The sequence below is a fragment of the Leucoraja erinacea genome, chromosome 12 (genome assembly GCF_028641065.1).
Source record: "Leucoraja erinacea ecotype New England chromosome 12, Leri_hhj_1, whole genome shotgun sequence".
Taxonomy (NCBI): Eukaryota; Metazoa; Chordata; class Chondrichthyes; order Rajiformes; family Rajidae; genus Leucoraja; species Leucoraja erinaceus.
Genome location: NC_073388.1, coordinates 22153401 through 22167932, shown reverse-complemented (window position 1 = coordinate 22167932; position 14532 = coordinate 22153401). Strand labels below are relative to the sequence as shown.

Below are 14532 nucleotides of genomic sequence, written 5' to 3'. Positions count from 1 at the left end.
GAGTTTTCATGGGAACACTTCGCCACACATTTCCTAATGAAGTAATTACCAACCATGGCGTATTCGTTCAGGTCCAGGCAGTGGTGCAGCTGGGGACAGCGGAGACCCGGAGCGTGGAGCAGTGGAGACCCGGAACTTGGGGCCGGGCAAGGGGCAGCGGGGCAGCCGGTGCATCGACCATGGGCAACCGGCAGGCGAAGATGGCGGGCATTGCTCCTGGTCTTGGCCGGTCTAGACTAAAGCCTGAGATCTACAAGACTGTTGACAGTAATGTTATTGTTGAGGACGAGTTACTTAACTTTCTTGCTGTAACGATTAAGACATTAAGCCAGGATGAGATCATCCTTATGGCTGCAAACACTTTTGATTCTGAGTGGATAGAGTCCTCGAAGAAAATTCTGTTTGAACTCTGCCCCACTGCACAGCGGAACGTCTCCCATAAAGGGGCACAGAAAGATGTTAACAACATTGCCAAAGAGTAATGAATGAGTGTGGGGGGAATACTCCCAGATTTGTCTCTCATTACTTGGACGAACTGCCGCCGGTGACATTTACTAACATGGATGTTTCGAGCCTACTGGGAGAATGGAGCAGCTGTACGCTGAGGTCTGTTCCATTAAACACCATACAGCTACAGGCTGATGTAAGCAAAGATTTTCGTGCCATCACAGTGGAAATTGATCGGCGAGTGTGTGCATTGGAGCACCTTGATCACTACTCCAGTGTGTGCATTGGAGTGCACCTTGATCACTACTCCAGTGTGTGCATTGGAGCGCACCTTGGTCACTACTCCAGTGTGTGCATTGGAGCGCACCACTGACCTGACTCGGGGCGGTGGTATGAATGCGTCGGTGGCGATGGATGGAACCATTGGCATGGCAGACACTGCACTGGAGCTGCACAGGCAGGAGCCTCTGGCTTGGTAGTCGGAGTGAGGGCTGCAGTGGAGGGCCTCATCTTAAACGTGGAGAGGGCAACGGCAATGAATAGTCCCAGTGGTTTAACGTTGCAAGACTCTCCAAAGTGGAGTCATGTTGTGAAAAAGGGTCAACGTCATACTCCAGAGAACACTGTTGGTAAGCAAAAATTACGCACTATTACCACCGGGCAGAGAAAGAAATCCAATAATGCTATGCCTATTATTGGTACCAGAGCTGCGGGTAACATTAAAATGATCAAGACTAAGCTGGTGAGTGTTTTTGCCTCCAGGTTTTCACCGGACCAAGATGCCAAAACATTATCTATGTATCTTAAAGAAAAACTTGGCCGTGAGATCACCTGTCAAAAGATTGACACTGTACATAGTAGATACTGTTCATTTAAAGTATCTGCGGAATGTAATGAGGTTGGCGAAATGTATAATCCGGAGCTCTGGCCAGAAGGGGCATTTGTCCGGCGCTATTACGAGCCGCGCAGGGTTGGAGCACGGGATCAAGCACTGCGCCTGCTGCGGGGGGAATGAGTGCACCTGCTGGTGCTAGGGGCACTCACTAGCCTCACTAAATGAACATTTGGGCACTACGTACAACTGTCGTGGCCTGTGTTTGGGTCAGAGTGCAGGGGGTAAAGCTCGCCGCTCAGTTGTTGACAACCTTCTGGAGAACTGTGACATACTATGTATGCAAGAGACATTCTTAGCAAAGCAAGACTTGGACAAACTCAATTCTCTCAATGACAACTTTCATGGGGCTGGCGAGTCTACAACTGACCTTGGCATGGGAATAGTCAGAGGTAGGTCTATGGAACAAGAAGCTTGACTCATCAATAAATGTGATTTAATATTATCAAGCAAAGTGCTTTTACCTACAGATAGTTATACTTATATTAGTGAGGCCTGGCACACTATGTCATGGCTGGACCACAGTATTAGTACAGGTGATGCACATGCCTCATTAGGGTGTATGAGCATTTTGTATGGGGCAGCAATGACTGATCATATACCTGTGGCTATGACAATAAATGTTGAACACCACCTACCTGTGGTATCCAGAGATAGAAATAGCTTTAACACAGAAAATCTGAACTGGTCAACAGTATTGTGTACAGTTTTGGTCTCCTAATTTGAGGAAGGGCATCCTTTAATTGAGGCAGTGCAGTGTAGGTTCACGAGATTGATCCCTGGGATCGCGGGACTGTCATGTAAGGAAAGATTGAAAAGACTAGGCTTGTATTCACTGGAGTTTAGAAGGATGAGGGGATATCTTATAGAAACATATAAAATTATTAAAGGACTGGACAAGCTAGATGCAGGAAAAATGTTCCCAATGTGGGGCGAGTCCAGAACCAGGGGCCACCATCTCAGAATAAAGGAGTAATTTAAGACTGAGGTGAGAACACACTTTTTCACCCAGAGAGTTGTGAATTTATGGAATTCCCTGCTACAGAGGGCAGTGGAGGCCAATCACTGGATGGATTTAAGAGAGAGTTAGATAGAGCTCTAGGGGCTAGTGGAGTCAACGGATATGGGGAGAAGGCAGGCACGGGTTATTGATAGGGGACGATCAGCCATGAACACAATGAATGGCGGTGCTGGCTCAAAGGGCCGAATGGCCTCCTCCTGCACCTATTTTCTATGTTTCTATACAGATAAATCCTTAAGCAATATGCATCTACCTAAAGATGCAATAATGTGAAATGTTAATTGTAAGGATTTGAAGCATAGGAGAGATATCTGCTCCATGTATAATGATATAGTAAGCATTCTATATGTAAGTAGTAAGCCCTACTGCAAGCATAAAAATAAGACACACTAGACTAAGTGGGACCCGTTGGGTCCCAGCTTCACATGGGAGGACTGGTCCCCCAACACAATATTCCACCTCTCCCCGGGGGAGGTTGGGGCTTTCCGGAATACTAGTATGGGTGTTGTGAGCTGAAGGGACTGGTTTCCAGAGGGCTAATATGGACATTGTGGGCCGAATGGATTCTTGGGCTGGCGGCTCAGTCACTCAAGCCTGGTGTGCTGGCAGCTGACTCACTCAAGGCTGATGGGCTGGCAGTTGACTCACGGTTATTCCTTGAAATGCTACTTCAAGCAGAGTGCAAGGCCACCAAATTCAAGTGCAGTTTCCTGCCACTCAAGCAGGGTGCAAGGCCACCAAACAATCGAGTGCAGTGTCATACCATTTCAAGCAGAGTGCAAGGCCACTAAAGACAGAGAGTCGTGACCTCTCCCTCCCCCTTCTTGCAGAGACTGAGCCACGCCCACACTTCCAGGTTTTATAGTCCCTCCCACCAGAAGGGGCGTGGCCTTTATGGCTTGATTGACAGGAAAGAGAATCTGAACATTTTTAAAAACAAATAACTTTTATTTTTCATAGGAAAAATCCTCAAGTGGCAGCGTTTAAAAAAAAATCAATATAGAGTGCAAGAGGAAGTGGTCCAGATGAGACTTTTCATAATATAGATAATATCAGGCCTGGCTGGAATCAGTATGTAGCTGAGTATCATGCAGAAGCCAGTGAAGCCACCAAATCATGGGCTATGGCAGGTAGACCCTGTGTTTGAGGACAAGAAGCTCACTAATGCAAGGTATAAGTATGCTATTCGCTTCTCCTGTAAAAATGAGCAAGCTACGAGGGCTGATTCCATGGCTAAAAAGCTGCTAAGTAACAATGCTACTGATTTTTGGAAAGAAGTGAGAGCTCTTTACAGTTGCAAAACATCTCTACCATGTACTGTAGATGGAATCTCCGGAACAGCTAATATCGCGTAGTTATGGCGACAACATTATAGTACTTTATTCAACTGTGTCCAAGGTGACTTGTATAGGGTGGACAATATTGAGAGGAATGACTCAATGGTGATTATGTCACATGAGATGTATCATGCCATGAACAAGCTGTCCAACAATAATGCAAGTGGCTTGGATCATATTTCTGCTGAACATCTTAAGTATGCGAATAATGAGGGCCTGTCCTACTCCTTGCTATTTGTAATATGGCTTTAGTGATTCATAGCTTGTTACCAGACTCAATGTTGTGGTTCTGTTAGTGCCAGTCATGAAGACAAAGGTGGTCTAAAGTAGAGCCTACTAAATAATTACAGGCCCATATTTTAGCCAGCATATTGACCTCACCACTCTTAGAATCTTCCCATCTGGATAGATTAAATGAGTTTGTTAACTCTACCTCCGCAACCAGTTTGGTTCTTCCCTTCCCTAAACGTGACTGACATGCATATATGCCCTAAAGGAGATTGTAAACAAATATAGAGGCGAAAACTCCTCGACTCCTTCAAGGACCCAATTGTTGTTCCAGGTGCGACAGAGGTTCACCTGTATCTCCTCCAACCTCATCTACTGCAGCCATTTGCTTAAATGTCAGTCAAAGATCGGTGAGCCTAAATACATTGTTAGAATTCTGGCTTACTGGTATGCCCACCAGACTATGCAAAATGGGCTCGGTAGGGGCTCACATGATTTGGGGTTCAGCACTTCAACTTAGACAAGGGGGGATTTTTGACCCTCTGTCCTTTTTAATCTCCATTGCCAGATGTGAGCAACACCGGAAATAATTAAGCAGCCATATTAATACTGAGGAGCATGATTGGTAATATTTTAGTTCCCCCAATTTTGTTAGCCCAGATGATCTTGTGGTCTTTAGTCCATCTAGCGCTGGTCTCCAGCAGATCCTTACTCAGGCTAACCTCCTCCTCCATTTCCGCCTCCCTCTCAACGTGACCCCACCATTCGCCAGAATCTTTTCGGCCCCCAATGTCTGCCTTCGCTCCAAAGACCGCTGCCCTCCGCTGAGTTTCTCCAGTCATTCTTCCCTTCCCTCCCTTCGACCCCCCTCCCCGGGCAGTTTCTTCTTGCAAACCGCAAGAAATCCTTACATTATGTCCCTTTAACCTCCCCCATCGATCCATTTCAAGGATGCAAGCAGAGTGCTGTTCCATCTGTAGAACAGAGGTTCACCTGTATCTCCTCCATCTTAGTGTCGGTCTCACAATATCAGCATCAACTGCATCCGTTGCTCTAGATGTCAGCTGATCTACAGGACAGGTGAGGATTTAAGCGAAGATGGGCGATATGTTTCGCCGAACATTCTCTTGCCGCTCGGTCTGCAAGAACCTGTCGCTGACCTCCCGGTGGCTCAGCACTTCAACTCCCCCTCCCACTCCAATACTCCGCACCTCTGGTCCTAGGGACTCCAATTTTGCAGGGAGTGAGCAACACCGGAAATGCCAGGAGTAGCACCTCATATTCCGCTTGGGGAGTAGTGCATCCGGTGGGCAGGAACATTGAATTTCTCCCATTTTGTTAGCTCTTGCTGTCTCCTACCCCCTTCCTTAGCCCTCGAGCTGTCTCCTCCCATCCCCCCAACCCTGTAGCACTCCTCCTCCTCCTCCTTTTCCTTCTCTCTCCCCGCCATCCCCCTATCATTCTGAAGAAGGATTTCGGCCCGAAACGTTACCTATTTGGCTTCGCTCCATAAGGTTTGCTGCTGCACGCTACGCTGAGTTTCTCCAGCATTTTTGTGTACCTTCGATTTTCCAGCATCTGCAGTTCCTTCTTGAACACTTGATCCTTACGATATATGTAATGTGTCTGGTGTGGAACATGATATTAATATATCCAGCTTGTAAGAGTGCTGTGGGGGGATTTGTAGAAGCTGTGAAGAGGATAGGAATGTCCAAGGTTTCCTGGATTTTAAATTGTCTCACAATGTTTCTTAGTGTCTGTAATAAGGTAAAATGATCTAGGGCATTTTTATTACAGAACAGAAATGACTAGATGGTGGCCGATATTTATAGGCAACGCAGCGAGACCTGCTGTAGGTACAGGTGAAAGTAGGCATCTTGCAGTAAGCTTGGTGCGTGGTGAAGATGTCGCTGATTTGAGATAGGTGCAGTGAGGTTGTACTGCAGTTTAGAGCATATTGGCACACCACAACTCTATTGTGCGCACCTGTGGTCGAACTAGGGAGTGCACAATTTTGCAGAGACTGAAGGTGTCATGTAATGTCTTATTGAGTACACTGCTAAGGAAACCTAGATGGAGTAGTGCTTATAGTCTCTCTTCCAGGGGAGATGCTAACTGCATTTCGTTGTCTCTGTACTGTACACTGACAATGACAATTAAAGTTGAATCTGAATCTGAATCTGAACATGTTTGTAGCATGGAGGCAGTCAGTACTTTAGAAGCTATCCTAAGAAATCATATGTATAAATTCATCTGCAGGATAAATGACTCTAAAAATGTAATTATTGTGGCTTTGTCAAACATAAGGTTTAGCACTACACGCTACGAATCCCAGTTGTGGAGACACTGGTATCGTTGTCTCATTGTAGAACATTGATCATTCTTTTTATTCTGGATTTTATGTTTCTATGTATTGTGCTTTTTTTTAATATATAATATAAATGTTATATGTACTTTATGATGTTTTTAATATGCAATGTATTTTTAAGTAATGTTGTGCCTTGTCTGGACCTTGAGTCTGAACTAAAGTTTATTATTATTATTATTATTATTATATCAACAGTTGTAAACACTTGGAACCAATTCTGAGTAACACTTGGAACCAATTCTGAGTAGCAGAATAAACCATTGTTGGCACTGATTAAACCACAAAATTGTATTGGGGGAAGGTTTGAGCTGGATTGACTTGATTGAGTTTTCAAGGAAGTAATAAATGAGATAAATGAGAATGGTATGTTCGATATACTCAAGTAGATTTTAGGAACGGGTTTGACAAAGCCCCAGATAACAGGCTAGTCAAGAAATGGTGGTCAAAATTTGAGGTCATGATTTGGGGCCTAAGGAATGGTGGTCAAAAATTGGATCCAAAATTGACCTTTTGGCAGGAAGCAAAAAGTTATTGTTGAAGGGTATTATTGTGACTGGAATACTATATCTGTTGAGTTGTAGAGGGTTCAATACTCATCACTTGCCCTCACTAGCGTGCATTCATGATATAATCTTAAATCTTGGGGTCATGATGGAGGTGTTTTCAGGTGAAAGAAAAATATAATCATGTGGTTACCAGTGTAGTGGAGAGGATTAGCCTGCAGGAAGACACAAGTATATTGTCAGTCGAGCACAAAATTGGCAAATTGAATTGAATCAAGAGATGTGTAAAGTAATGCATTTGGAAAGGTGCAACAAGACAAAGGAATGAACAATGAATGGGGGGATGCTGATGGATGTGGAGGAACCCTGGTGGATACCTACAGATCATTAAAAGTAGCAGGACGGATGAATAGAGTGGTTCAAGAGATGCATGCTTATTTTAATAGCTGAGTACAGAAAGTAGGGGCAGAGAGGTTCTGCTAAAGATGTAAATAACATGGTTTAGACTACACTTTCAGCAATTTGTACAGTTCTGGTCACAACATAACAGGAAATATGTGATTACACCAAAGAAGATGTTGAGGAAATGTAGATAGATGTTGTCAAATTTGGACATTTTTAGCTGCATAGGAATTTGGGAAGGATTGCGGTTGCAATTTTTGGAACAGAGGATACAAAGAGGAAACTTAATTGAAGAGCATAATTTTGGGAGAGGCTGATATAGAATATATTGGAAGGAGCGATTCCCCTTTGCAAGGGTTCACAATCCAGGGAACAAAGGTTAAATGTAGAATAATTATTGAAGTAATGAGGAATGTTTTTTGCACCTTGTGGTTTTTAGAGGTCTGGACTTCACTGCCTGAATGGGTGGGAAAGGCCATGTTGTTACCAGTGCAATGGGAAGCTTTAGTCTGTGAGAAGACACAGATGATATTCAGTCGGGCGGATAACTATCACTTGTCAGATCCCAATCATATCCACATGTTCACGGACTCCCTGTTGGACAGTGGGATTAGCCTTTTTCAGCCATGAATATCATAAGCTGAATAGCTTCCATTAGTGCAATAGAGTTTCTTTTGAACTGTAAACCATTCAGTACATCAAGAGGCAGCAACAGAACCACTATGTACATTTTACATTTCCTTAACGTAAGGATACACAGAGTCCTGAGTGGAGACTCAGCAGGATATCGTGAAGACTTCAATCTGCTTAATAGTTGGAATATTTACTCTAACAAAAGATGTCTCTGGAACTCTCTGCCACAGAAGTTAGTTGAGGCCAGTTCATTGGCTATATTTAAGAGGGAGTTAGATGTGGCCCTTGTGGCTAAAGGGATCAGGGGGTATGGAAAGAAGGCAGGTACAGGATACTGAGTTGGATGATCAGCCATGATCATATTGAATGGCAATGCAGGCTCGAAGGGCTGAAGGGCCGAATGGCCTACTCCTGCACCTATTTTCTATGTTTCTATGTCTATGTCTATGTTTCTATGTTCAACATCTAGAAAAGTGAGCAAAAGTAGTTCAACCCCGAATAATGGATTAATTTAAAAAAGAATAGGATAAAGTAGCAAATTGGCCAAAACTGTTTCTTGATATGACCCTATCATGTGTCATCTCTTTGACGGTATCTCAAAACACGTACACATAGATGATTAAGAAAGTATAACTGTGTCCTGGTTTCAGTATTCCTTTGATAACTCCCTCATGGTAGTTATTGTCAACAGTTATATCTCATCAGCAAATACTAATGGTCTTATTTGATTGTTTTATTCATATGGTACTTATTTAGATATTTGGCGACTAACTCTTAGTATACAAATAGCTTAGTATACAAATAAATTCTGCTCACAATGCTGGTGCTCTCAATTCACCAGGTACAACTGTGTGCAATGACACATGAGAGCTTTTGTTGGCCTATTACATGTGAAGCTTTCATGTTCAGATGTCTTCTGTAAGTGGGTCTGATGCCAAGTCTTTATGTACGCCTCCACGTTTCATGTACAGACTGGAAAACACATGAACTTTGATGAAATGAAGGAAGCCACATTCCTGATTTCAGGCACAGAACATTACGGTCTGATAATTAGATATATGTAGCTAAAAGCTTGTCCAAATTCTGTTGCAATACAACCTGCTAACTTTCCAAACTCCTCGGAGTAATTACGTTCAGCACCATCTTTGAAGTCACAATAGGCAGTTTGTAACATTTATAGGGCACATTTGAACCTTTCACTAAGCAATTTTCCTTGTTCCTTACCGTAATCATAGACCCATTAGCTGGCCGGTATCCCAGACATGGTGATCTCAGTCGTAAGACAAGTGTTCTTTGTTCATTGTTCCCTGTAGTTTTCTTATTGTGCGCTGCAACAGTGGCAAATAATTGAGCTGTCGCAAGTTATCAATTGGAAAGAATCTCCTGGCAATTCAAGCCAGGAATGCTGTCTCTACAGACTTGGCTACAGTTTGTATTGTCAAATGGACAGTTATAAGTCCCCAATTGCAAAATGAAGATACAAGTGAGCACTTGATGAATTTGGATGAAGCTTTGCACTGATATGAGTGGGTGGTTAGACTTTTCAGCTAGAATTCTACCTTCTCAGTTGTGCTTCGCCTTATAGCTTATATCACTTAATAAATCACAATGTGCAAAAGTGGAGATGTCTGCCAATCGTACTGGCGATACTGACTTTCTTTGGAAGTGATCTCGTATAATATTTAGGGTCAATTATGTATTTTGCAAGTTTCTTTTGCTTCAAATTTGCTCCAGGCACACTGATAAAATTGCTCTAATCCAAAGGCATGAAAGGTCATAGATAAGAGTTACAGGAAGGTGGTAATGCCTAAAAGATACAGGCACACAGTTGATGTATGACCACTAGGAAAGGGATAGGTAGAGAGTGCAAAGAGTAGGCAGAGAGGGCTGTTCTCCTTGACTACAAGTATGCTCCTGTAGCAATTGTTGGGGAGATGACTGGTCAGGGGAGTGCAGCGGCAGTGGTCCCGTCTGCGATGTCAGGCCTGGCTCTGGGGCACAGCGGGGAAAGGAAAAGTCAGACAGAGCCAAAGTGAAAGGAGGTTTGTTAGTTATAGAGAGAGGCACGAGAGGAAATTGTGGGATATTGACAAAGATTTTTGCATCTTCACTAGACACATGTGGGTCCTGGAGCACTGGAGAGTAGCTAATGTTGTTCGGTTCTACAAGCAAGGGAGAATCCAGGGAATTATAGGCCAACGAGCCTCCCGTCAGTGAAAGGAAAGTTGTTGAAGAGAATTCTTCAGTATAATAATTGGTTTCATTTGGAATAGAATGGGTTAATTAAGGGCAGTCCACATGGCTTTGTACCCAGCAGCTCATGTAGTAATATCTTGATTGTGTTTTTTGAGGAGGTGACAAAGGTGATCGATATGGGTAAGGTGGGTGATGTTGGCCACATGGATATTTGATGTGGCCAACAATCAAGGCATTTGATAAAGTCCCCAGAAGACTCGAGGAATCAATAACTGGAGGGCATAGGTTTAAAGTGAGAGAGGAATGAATTAATTAGAACCTGAGAGTCAACATTTTCACACTTAAGGTGGTGGGTATATGGACTGAGCAGCCAGAGGAAGTTGTTGAGGCAGGTACTATAATAACACTTAAAGGACATTTGGTTAGGTACATGGATAGGAAAGGTTTAGTTGGATATGGGCCAATCACAGGTAAAGAATGGAGCATAACTTGGACCAAAGGGACTGGTTTCATGCTGTATGATTCTATGTCAAGCTCTGTTCTTCACCTATAAAATGCAGTCATAATACAAGCTTTTTAAAAAATGGTGGCCTTAAGAAATATAATTATAAAATAATGAAGCTGAAAGTTGATAGCTGCTCACTGATCTAATCCAGTTATTAATTATGTTTCAGTGCTAGTGAGATGGCCTTGTAGCATTAATATTGTCAAACACTTCAACGTGGATATGACATTGATGTATTGTCATTTGGATCCCTTGAGGTCCAAACGAAATGCCGTTTCTATGCCAAACCTGGACTAACAACCAAAAAAACCCGTTGAAATCTCAGCTCTGTGATTTAATTTCAGTTGTAAACTGAATCCAGAGTAAAAAAAAAACCCAACTGGTAGTGATGACCACAAAACTACTGGATTTGTATAAATATAAATGTTTAATTAATGACTTTTCAAGGAGGAACACTATTCCTTATACATGGCTCCAGTCCCATCAATGAGGTGACGCTGAAGTGGATCAAAGCTGGCCTTATCAGCAATAAATGTCAGCTTTGGCAGCGACACAGTGAATACAACTAATGCTAAATGGAGCAGATTAAGATAGACACATCGGGATATGTGAGAGCAAATTTTTACAACAAATGATACCCCGGGATTGCATCCTGAATACATGATACATGTTAACTAGATCTCAACCTTGTAGCTTGCTTGGATTAATGTATAGTGAAATATTGAACACTACTCAAAATACTAATACTTTGTTCTTCATCATCATAAACTATTTACTTCAGTTTCTGTTACCATCATTGTCATTTGTGCACTATTTTCCTGCTTTCATTCTATGGCCATGCCCAGATGAAGAATGACAAAATATGCAAAGCTAAAAAGGAGAGCGACTAATACATTTATATAATTTCTCCTGATTCACATTGCAACAAAACAGTGTAATGTTACTGGGTATCGTGTCATATTGCTGCAAGGGGAAGTTTTATCTGTTGACTATAGTTTTTAAAATAGTTGTTCATGAAAATGCTGAGTACCTTTCTGCCCTTTTGGCCTTTGCTTCATTATATTCACATAGCAGCATTTGATGGCAAGTTAGATTGTGGCCTATCGTAAATTGTAATGGTTATAATGCTACTTTGGAGTGAAATAGAAACAAAATTACAATTACCTTTCACTTAAGCGGGAATAATCAAACCATCTTAATATTTACAAGCTAAATATGCTGTTCAAAGGGCAACCTATTTCTCAATAATCCTGCAGAAAATCCACTGACTTTTCTGTACTTTTGAACAATGTAGTGTTTGTTTGAGAATACATGTTCATGCCCAATGTTGTATAAACTATAGAATGAGTGTAGGTAGCAGATTAATTATTGACATTTTAAAAAATGGCAGTAATCATTCAACTATGACGATCACAAACATCAGTCGTGAATCAATGTGCCAAATTGAATAGGTTATTGTTATAGTTAAATATTCAACTAATTACCTAATGGTGGACCCTGGCCCAAGAGTTGATTGATTTTTTATAGATATCTCCAGTGTTGTTGCAGCAATAATATAGTATATAGTGAGTGAAGTTTAAATGTTTACTATCAGTGTTACTCAGAAGTGAGGTCAGAGGGATCCTGGGTGAAAGGCTGGCTCCATAACGTGCATTACTTGGGCAGTATGGGTGTCAATTAAGTTTAAATATAGCCTTCATTTTGTGACATGAGTCAAGGGAATTGACATGTTATTGAGGGTGTGAAGATGAACACCAACTAAGACTATAAGAGTATTCAATGGATTGGCAATGGGTTCATTGCGGACAATGCCTGCATTATCATCCACCTAACCTAATGCTCTTTCTTAGCCTAACACTATTGAACAGCATGAGGAAGCATTCATTCATCATCACTTTCAAGACCTAATTCACAACGTTACTCATTTTTCATCAGGCTAGAAAAAACCCCCCAACCTACTTGATGCCACGAGTACCTACGACTAGCATTACAGCCTGCTACGACCTCCTACGACCTCGTGACGACTATGCTGCGAATATGAGTCAAGGGCAAATTCGGCAGAGGTCGTGAATTAGGTCGCGAAAGTGGGACAGGCCCTTTATTCACTACATAACCAATTCAATCTAAAAGAATAATCCATTTTTTGAAGGTTATTTCCTGTTTAATATATATTATGCGATGCTACAAATGTACAAGATTTAGCAGCTTTGTAAAGTTACTTTAAATTGCTAAAATAAATATTTAAAGTGCTGGTAAATAAACATTTAATAGATCGAGGATTTGTGGAGTATGGAGATATGGCACTGAGGTGGCTATGAGGCCAACGTTGATCGGCCATGATCATATTAAACAGATGAGCAGGTTTGAAGGGCCTTGTAGGTCTTGTGTAAGTCTACAGAGGATAGTGTTTAAGTTGACTGCAAAGTGTTTGTATCAATCTGTTGCGTCAAATACTGAAGCATCGGTGAATAATCCTGCATGGCAGAATAAATTAGCAGAGGGCTTGCCGAGCTGAGCAAGCTCCTGGTAGGGAGAAGAAGTCCAGATTCAGCAGAAGATCATATTCAACTGGAATGAAAAAGCAAAAAGCTTTTCACTGTACCTCGGTACACGTGACAATAAACAAAACTGAACTGAAACTGAATGTTTCAACAGTGGGTGAGATATCTGTTCTTCAGGAAAGTTATCTTCAAAATACTTAGCACTTGTTCCAGCCAAACTGCAATCTCAAAGGAAGGTGAAAATCTATGCATTGGTTCGTTCCAGGCCTGAGCTAGTGATATTCACGTCTTACAGTTTGTGATTCGGGTTGACATTGGGGACGTTACTGATATTGTCAATTTACAGAGACATGACTTCATTTTTGCAATGTCCACCTTGCTTCAATTGGTAGTAAGTCTTGTCTTTACATCTGAGTATATTTGACTCAACCTTTCCAGAGACTTGGGCACAAACAAATATGCAGAGGGTACAGTACTTAAAGAATGATGCATTGTTCAAAATGCCACCTCTCAGATGACAAGTTAAACCATATCTTAACAACCCTCCCATGTGAACTTAAAAGATCCCATTATACCATTTAAAAGACTATTAGGGAAGTTGTCCTCAGTGCTCTAGCCATTATTAATCTTTCTGTCAACGTCAGTAAAAGGTTAATGAATATTATAAATCCTGTGTTTGCCAATTTCCTGCGATGTTTCCATATTATAACACTTGATTGCATTTAAAAATTATTTAATTTCCTTCAAAATGCTTTGGATAACATGTGGTCATGAATTATATTATGTAAGTTGCTATTAAATGATTGCAGACTTCTTGTTGGTGTACAATCCCATTATTAGTGCATATGTTGCATTCTATGCACCATGTGTCAACACTGAGGCGTGCACAACTGAAATGGAATCCACTTCCACAATGTTCATCCAGAGCCAGACCCAATGGACCATCACGCAGGTCATGTAGCAACCAGCTGCTGTTCACAATGCCTTCTTTAGTGGCTGTCTGCATTTCAGCCTTGACCCAAACCAAAGGATGAATTCTGGTCTAGAAAGGCTGTCAGGTAGCAAATTGGCTAATGACTCCAGTCTGCAACCCAAGAATGCACATGTGAAGTACCTTGCTGCCAGATACAATTTGACAGAGTAGAGCATAGCATGTTGAAACAATGTGCGCACTATCTGGACAGATCTGCAGGAGCCTTGTAGCTTTGAAGTGGTTTTCTTTAAATTCCATAACCTTCTCATCATAGCGTTTGCTATCTTCTATCTATCAAGCAGTTGTGGACAATTGAGGAAAAGAGTATTTGAAGATGAAGACCTCTGATCCAGCACAAACCCCATGGTCTACCAGAGCTGTCGATAAATGTTGATTCATGTCCTTAATAGCATGTGTGAGGTCATTGAAATCTTTGCCCTTCAGTATCCAGGTTGACTCCCAACACTGGCCAACGTAGCTATCGCATTCCACTACATCATGCAGGGACGGTCTTCTGACCCTCTCC

General features: G+C 42.0%; 2 long non-coding RNA genes across 2 annotated transcripts in view; one reads left to right on the top strand and one right to left on the bottom strand.

Annotated features, from left to right (window-relative positions):
- The window catches only part of LOC129702161 (uncharacterized), a 65316-nt gene that overhangs the window by 17510 nt on the left and 33274 nt on the right, over positions 1-14532 (top strand). The gene's annotated exons all lie outside the window — the stretch shown is intronic.
- On the bottom strand, positions 8547-9290 carry LOC129702162 (uncharacterized). The gene is made up of 2 exons (XR_008724338.1): positions 9056-9290; positions 8547-8803 (listed from the first exon to the last, which is right to left on the bottom strand). It is a non-coding gene; the product is annotated as an uncharacterized LOC129702162 (long non-coding RNA).